The sequence below is a fragment of the Podarcis cretensis genome (genome assembly GCF_951804945.1).
Source record: "Podarcis cretensis genome assembly, chromosome: 6".
NCBI classification, from domain to species: Eukaryota; Metazoa; Chordata; class Lepidosauria; order Squamata; family Lacertidae; genus Podarcis; species Podarcis cretensis.
The window spans coordinates 74,309,186-74,316,814 of NC_137175.1; the positions used below are offsets into that span (position 1 = coordinate 74,309,186).

The 7,629-nt window shown below is 45.3% G+C and overlaps 1 long non-coding RNA gene across 1 annotated transcript; it reads right to left on the minus strand.

The window, feature by feature from the left end:
- Positions 1–1,208: 1,208 nt before the first annotated feature.
- Positions 1,209–7,203, minus strand: LOC307218988. The gene is made up of 3 exons (XR_013840228.1): positions 6,907–7,203; positions 6,241–6,318; positions 1,209–2,511 (listed from the first exon to the last, which is right to left on the minus strand). It is a non-coding gene; the product is annotated as an uncharacterized lncRNA (long non-coding RNA).
- Between the last annotated feature and the right edge of the window lie 426 nt (positions 7,204–7,629).

Here is a 7,629-nt window from a genome sequence, read left to right on the forward strand (position 1 = left end):
GTTTCCCCAGCCACTCTGGGCAGCTTTCAACAGAATAATAAATACAACATTAAACATTAAAAACTTCCCTAAACAGGGCTGCCTTCAGATGTCTTCTAAAAGTCTAGTAGTTGTTTTTCTCTCTGACATCTGGTGGGAGGGTGTTCCACAGGGCGGGCGCCACTACCAACAAGGCCCTCTGCCTGGTTCCCTGTAACTTGGCTTCTCGCAGTGAGGGAACCGCTAGAAGGCCTTCAGTGCTGGACCTCAGTGTCCGGGCAGAACGATGGGGGTGGAGACGCTCCTTCAGGTATCCTGGACCGAGGCCGTTTACATGGAGGCTGTTTGCATGGATGGACTGTGTCCTTGAGCTCCAGCAATAGCACTTGCTTGCCTACAATGGACTACAGAGAGTGGAGTCTGCTATACATGGAAAATAGCCTATTGTAAAAACGGAACATTTACATATATTGCAGTGCCCATGGACACACCTGGCACTTGCCTGTGGCCCTCCAAAGGTTGCACAGAAGGTCCTTGAGGTGTAAAAGGTTCCCGGCTCCTCGTGTAGGAGCTAAACCTGCCCCGTATCTGGTGCCCACCTTGTGTGGAGCGAGGGCCAGTTTCACGCCTCTCCCTGAACTTCCCACAACACAAAGCTGAATTCCAGGTTATATCCTGTGTATTTAGAACTTGATGAGGCTCATGGCGAACTTGAATCATTCTCCATCTTGTGCAGCCATTCATCTACATATCCCTGGACAGGGGTTTATGTCTTTGTGTTGTGGAACAGATATTTGTATGCAGTGCTGTTTTTATATTTAAAAAGTTGCCAGAATACACCGCAAACCTTTCCCCTATTCTTTTACAATAGCAATGGGGCCCACCTGAGAGGTGCTGGAATTGAGCTTTTTTTCTGGCTGGAAAAAAAGCCCTCTTTGTATGTATTTGCTTTTACATTACATGTTTTCTTCCACCTCCTCAAAGATTGCAAACAGCAACCATTCTAAATCCATACGCCATATCACACCCTCCAATATTTCTCCGATGAAAATAGGGACGTCCCATTCCATAATGATAATTTTGCTATTTATACCCCACACATCTTATTGGGTTGCCCCAGCCACTCTGGGCAGCTTCCAACATATATAAAAAAGCATGATAAAACTTTAAACATTTAAGAAACTTCCCTATACAGGACTGCCTTCAGATGGCTTGGGGGTTAGATACTGTAACTCCATATGGTCCAACATTTCTCCAGTGAAAATAGGGACATCCTAAGAAAAAGCATTCCAGGATCATTTAAAAAACCGGGACAAGTTCCCTAAATCAGGGACATCCCTAGAAAATAGAGACACCTGGAGAGTCTGCAATATGCAAAACATATATAGTCATAACGTAGTAATACTGTTCCCTATATAAAATCCCTGTGACGAAAACAACCTACTATATCAATTGCCCACTCAATTATGCAATACATTAGATACAGATTAATTTTAAGGCAAATTAATAAGTAACATAGAACAATAAACCAATTGATGCTGTCCCCCGTTCTGTTCCATATGCGCAAACGTCTCCTAACGAGCAGCTGAGTGTTTATTGAGCCCTGAACTTTGCTACTCTAGCATCAAATGAACATGCTGAACTTCTCCACAAATTCACATTGTCTTCTCTCTCTGTTTCTGATCAAATTAGTTAGTTGGACCAAATTTCCTTTAACCAACTGTCTATAAACAGACAAGAGAGTTAGGATTTTTCCAGTTTTGGCACACAATCATTTTATACTGTGGTCAATGGATAGATCACCATCTCTTTAATGATGGTGTCGGCGTTGTAGGGCACCCTGAAATTTCATGGTATGGCAGCACAAAAATACTTGTATGAATAAACAAACAAAAACAAACAACATTGAGCCCTACATTCAGAGCAAATTGTGGTTTGTGTACAATTGAAGCTGTATGTATATGCATATATTTTTAAATCAGCCACGTGTGTCCAACCCCCCAGCCCCGGCCGCCCTCATCCCCTTAGCCAACTTGTTCTAAATACCTGTCAGGTTCTTCCCTGACAGCTACAGATCTCTCTTCACTGATGTCGAATCTTCTCGCGTTTGCTGCTTAAGTCTGCTATACACTAGTGTAAAGGGGGGAAAGGCCCAGGCTATTCATAGATTCTTATAGATTCAGGAATGATGTGCATACTAAACAAGCTTCCCTATTGCTCCTTGTAGTCGCTCCTAAGTGCAGCTGTTTTAGCTTCTTTTGAACTCCTAGTTGTTCTAGGAAGCCATTAAGCTACATGAAGATGTACTTGGGTTGCCAGCTCTGGAGCAGGAAGAGGAAGACAAGATGGCCTCCAGCACTTTGTTTATAAGAACGCTTTCCTTCCAGCAATCTGTGTCAGCGCCAGGTAGAAGGATGGTGTCATTTCTGTCCTTAAGGCACCGATCAAGCAATGCTGTAAACACAAATCCTCCCATTTTGTACATTCCACTTACTCTTGAATCAGGCGTCTTTCAAGTTGGGGCAGTCGCTGCTGTAGAGAAAAAAAGATTCAGCAGAACATGTAAGCAGGCACATTTAAAAGCAAAACAAGTGCACAAGCAACTGTGCGTCCTCTGAACTGTTTGTTTTTTATTTTATTTTTAAAAAACTCCACCTTTCAGGGCTTAAACCTGACATTTTCTGAACTGATATACTTCTTTGTTAGACCTAGGGCTCAGCTACATTAGCCAAAAAACAGTGTTTTGAATGCGTTATAAACATGCAACACCAGATGGCGATGGAGAGCAAAAAAATGATTCTAAACTATTTTACATAGAGGTTTATTTCCCCCTTTTGTTAAAACAATTTAATTTCTGACTTATTCATAGTGGAATTTTTCCTATGTGTTGATCCACCCCTAGTTGTTTGTGGGAGAGACAGGATGAATGCTTTCCTTTGCAAAAATAAAAATAAAAAATTATTCACATACACACAGAGAGAGAAATTACTGTATTTTTCACTCTATAAGACACAATTTTCCCCTTTCCCTTTTTCCTGCAGCAATCCCTCTTGCTGTTCTGGCTACAGGGATAGCCGTGCAAATCCTCTTCAACAACATTTGATTCAGAATTTTTGTTTCTTGTTTTCCTCCTCTAAAAACTAGGTGCATCTTATGGTCGGGTGCATGTTATAGAGCGAAAGATACAATCGTTTAACGGGAAAAGTATCCGTTGTGCCCCCACCTCGTCCTGCAGGATTTGCATGAGTAGAGCAAGTCTCATACAGCCACAGCAAGTCTGGATCTAACCATATTTCTGTTATTATTATAATAGCACCCCCACCCCGCCTTCACATTGCCTCCCCATAGCTGGGTAAGGGAGGTGGCAGGTTTGGGGAAGGATGTGTGAGGGCTCTGGCAGGGTCCTAGAGGCCTCTCGCCTCCTTCCCTAAGCCAGACAAGCGCTAACTAGGCTTTGAGAAGGAGGCAGGAGGACTGTAGGATCCTGTTAGAGCCCTCAAGCCTTCTAACCAAAGCCCAGAGCTTACTAGATCTTTTGGAAGGAGGTAGGAAAGTGTCTGTACAGGGGAAGTAGTCATGCTGCGATAAACCCCACCTCTTCCGAGGGCCAGACAGAGAGGTCTAGAAGGTCACATGTAGTCCACAGGGCCAAGTTGCTCCACCCCAGAGGAAGGCCAAGATTTCCAAAGGTGCACTTCGTCCTATCAGTGCTGCAGTGGGGAGACTGAACCAGCTGAGTGTCTCCCTGCAGAAAGGAACCAAAGCTGGAACGTCTGCTGAGGAGAGCAGCCAAGATGATCAAGGGTCTGGAAACCAAGCCTTATGAGGAACGGTTGAAGGAGCTGGGCATGTTTAGCCTGGGAAAGAGGAGACTGAGAGGAGATATGATAGCCATCTTCAAAGATCTTAAGGGCTGTTGCATGGAGGAGGGAGCGGTACCTCGGGTTAAGTACTTAATTCATTCCGGAGGTCCGTACTTAACCTGAAACTGTTCTTAACCTGAAGCACCACTTTAGCTAATGGGGCCTCCTGCTGCCGCCGCGCCGCCGGAGCACGATTTCTGTTCTGATCCTGAAGCAAAGTTCTTAACCCGAAGCACTATTTCTGGGTTAGCGGAGTCTGTAAGCTGAAGCGTATGTAACCTGAAGCGTATGTAACCTGAGGTACCACTGTACTTGTTTTCTCCTGTTCTGGAGGGTAGGACTCGAACCAATGGATTCAAGTTGCAAGAAAGCTTTCTGGGAGTAAGAGCTGTTCAACAGTGGGGCAGTCTCCTTCGGGAGATTGTGGAGTCTCCTTCCTTTTTTTTTTTTTATAATAATTTTTATTAATTTTCCACACAAATAATAAAGAACAGTATAAAACAATACAACTTCAAGCTCATCAATTCATACCCTTCTTTCTTTGACTTCCCCATACCTCCCCATCCCTGCATCCTTGTTTAATAATTCTTTAGCAACCCTTAGGTCCATTGTCTTAATTCCCTTTCATAAAAATTTCTTAATTTTTTTTTGTTTACTGCTGCAATTCTTTACTTCTTACCCCCTGACATCTTAACACTCCTCAATTTTGCAATTATTTTTAAGATATATTTTGAATTTCTTCCAGTCCTCTTCCATTGTCTCTTTCCCCTGGTCCCGGATTCTGCCCGTCATCTCAGCCAGTCCCATAAAGTCAATCACCTTTGTTTGCCATTCTTCCAGAGTAGGTAGTTCTTGCGTCTTCCAATACTTTGCCAGTAGAATTCTTGCTGCTGTAGTGGCATACATAAAGAAAATCCTATCCTTCCTTGACACCACTTGGCCCACCATGCCCAAAAGGAAAGCCTCTGGTTTCTTAGGAAAAGTCCACTTAAGGACCTTCTTAATTTCATTATAGATCATTTCCCAGAAAGCTTTAACCTTTGGGCAGGTCCACCAAAGGTGGTAGAAAGTGCCTTCAGTCTCATTACATTTCCAACACTTATTACTAGGCAAATGATAAATTTTTGCAAGCTTGACTGGGGTCATGTACCACCGGTAGATCATTTTCATAATATTTTCTTTTAAGGCATTGCATGCAGTCTCCTTCCTTGGAGGTTTTCAAGCAGAGGTTGGATGGCCATCTGCCATGGATGCTGGAGTTGATATTCCTGCATTGCAGGGGTTTGAACTAGACAACCCTTGGTGTCTCTTCCAACTCTACGATTCTATGATGCTCTGTCTGCCCCCGATGCGCCAGACGCTGGATTCCATGCAGGATCTTGTGAAACATGCACCACCTTAACTGAGGGAATCTGGGAAGGACTCTATGGAGACAGTCTCCTTTTGCTCTAGCAGGGAAGCAGTGCTGTCAGGGCCAGGCCGCCCATCAATCTGAGAAAAGCCAAGAGCTGCCAAGCTGGAGCACTCTGTATATTTTATAACAACAACTCTGAAATCCACCGGCCTACAACTGAGCCACATATATCGACCTGTAATGAGGTGAATGGATCAGGGTGAACTGACACCAACCAGAGCCCTCTCTTCCCGGGGTAATACAACAGCGCATTTTTAGGTAACAAGGCTGTCCCTTCCCAGGGGTGCAGTGAACAAAGCGAAGATGGGGAATTAAATTCAGATAAGCTTTCAGAAATGGAGCCAGTTGCCCTCTGTCTCCCTCCCTCCCCGCCCTGATTCTTGGCTCCCCAGTCGAGCTTGTTTAGGCTCCTGGACTCTTGCCATTTCGAGTTGACGTTTCCCTTCTAAATGGCATTTCAACATGAATCTCCCTAGGTGTCCACCCTCCTTGCCTGGATTAACTCTTGGGCGCCATATGGTGCAAAAGGCCTGTCACACATTCTCTGAATCAGTTATTTCTCTTTTTTTCCCTTCTCTTTTTAAACTGCCAGACTGCTGACTCCTTTGGCATCGTGCCCTGTGCCTGCGATATGCAGCCTGCAAATAATTGAGAATGAATCTTGCGAGGCTTTTTCATGGCGAAATGTTTCGTTGGTGCCTATTTTCTCCAAATGGTTCATGAAAATGCAAACATTTTCGATAGTGGTTATTCACATTATTATTATTATTATTATTATTATAACAAATAACATTAACAAATTTTCACGAGATTATTGTTGACAATATTGATGTTGTTGTTGATGATGAACAGTACCAATAATATAACATCGATCACATATCTAGTCCAGGCAGTTTACAGAACTGCAAATCACATACGAAGAAGGAGGAGGAGGAGGAGGAGGAGGAGGAGGAGAAATGGACTTCCATTTTAACTAACTCTTACCCCCTTTGCAAGTTTCTCTTTTCATTCCATTTTCATTATCACCAAGCTCCTTCAGTCTCTCTCCTCAGGCATTTGAGCCTACATAAAGCACACACAAGGTCAAGGTTGATAGAGCCACCTGGAATTCCCATTTTTTGAGCAGGGGAGTACCTTTTGGCGCTCCAGATGTTGCTGTACCACAACTCCCATCATCCCCGGCCATCAGCCTTGCTTGCTGGGGCTGATGGGAGTTGTAGTTCAGCATTATCTGCAAGGCCAAATGTCTCTCACAACTGGCTTCGAATCTTCTAACGCTCTGGTTTTGCTCAGAAGCTTCATTTGGCAGAAGATTCCCTTCCACCCTTTCCTGTTCCCTCACAGAAGCACCACAAGCCACGCCACCATAGGAAAGTGCTTGAAAGCAGCACAGCTAGTAAGCTTCTTAGTGACACCCCCACTTTCTTTCCCTCAAGGAGAGCCAGTGTGGTATAGTGGTTAAGAGTGGTGGACTCGTAATCTAGTGAACCGGGTTCGATTCCCCGCTCCTCCACATGCAACTGCTGGGTGACCTTGGGCTAATCACACTTCTCTGAAGTCTCTCAGCCCCACTCACCTCACAGAGTGTTTGTTGTGGGGTGGAGCGAGCTGCCCATGGTGGGCTGCTTCCTGGGGGGGGGGGAGCCTTACCGCTTTGCCAACAGCCTTCCTCCCTTTCCCCTTCCTTTTGACAGCTTGGGGGAGGAGTTCAGCCTACACTCGAGTAGGACCCTGGCAGAGACACATGCCCGACTGGCATGTTCTCTTCCTCCTGGTCTTTCGTTCAGGAGCTTCAGGAGCTTTCTTCAGCCTGAACATCACAGTGACCGATGCCAACCAACACAGACACACTTAGGGATCCGCAGAGTTCGTGCATTTCGCGTAACAGACCGCAGCAACTCAGCATTTTGGCTAATCTACTTTATTTACATATAAACACACACGGAGCACTGCAATATGGCTCCCTCTCTCTCTCTCGCATTAGACAGCAAAGAGAAAAAAAGAACGAAGGACAATAGTCCCACTTCACGGAACACAGTAACACAAACATCCTGTCTCCGTCACTTCCCACTCTGTGGAGTCAAAACATACACCGTCATGTGATAGACAACAATCCCATGACTGCAATTACAGAGCAGGAATTCTAACAGCTTCCACCACCCCCGCCCCCCAGAAAGCAGCCTGGAAGCGGGGGGCAACGGCGCGCCGCCCACCCATGACTCCCAAGCCTCCCCTGAGCTTTTAAAACAAAGGGGGAAGGGGGGGAGGCCAGCAGCATGGCGGTGCAGCTCCACGCCTTCCTCCAATGGCTCAGGGTAGGCTTGGGAGTTGTGGGGAGACGGTGTGCCAAATGTCACCCCCCTCCGTGATGAC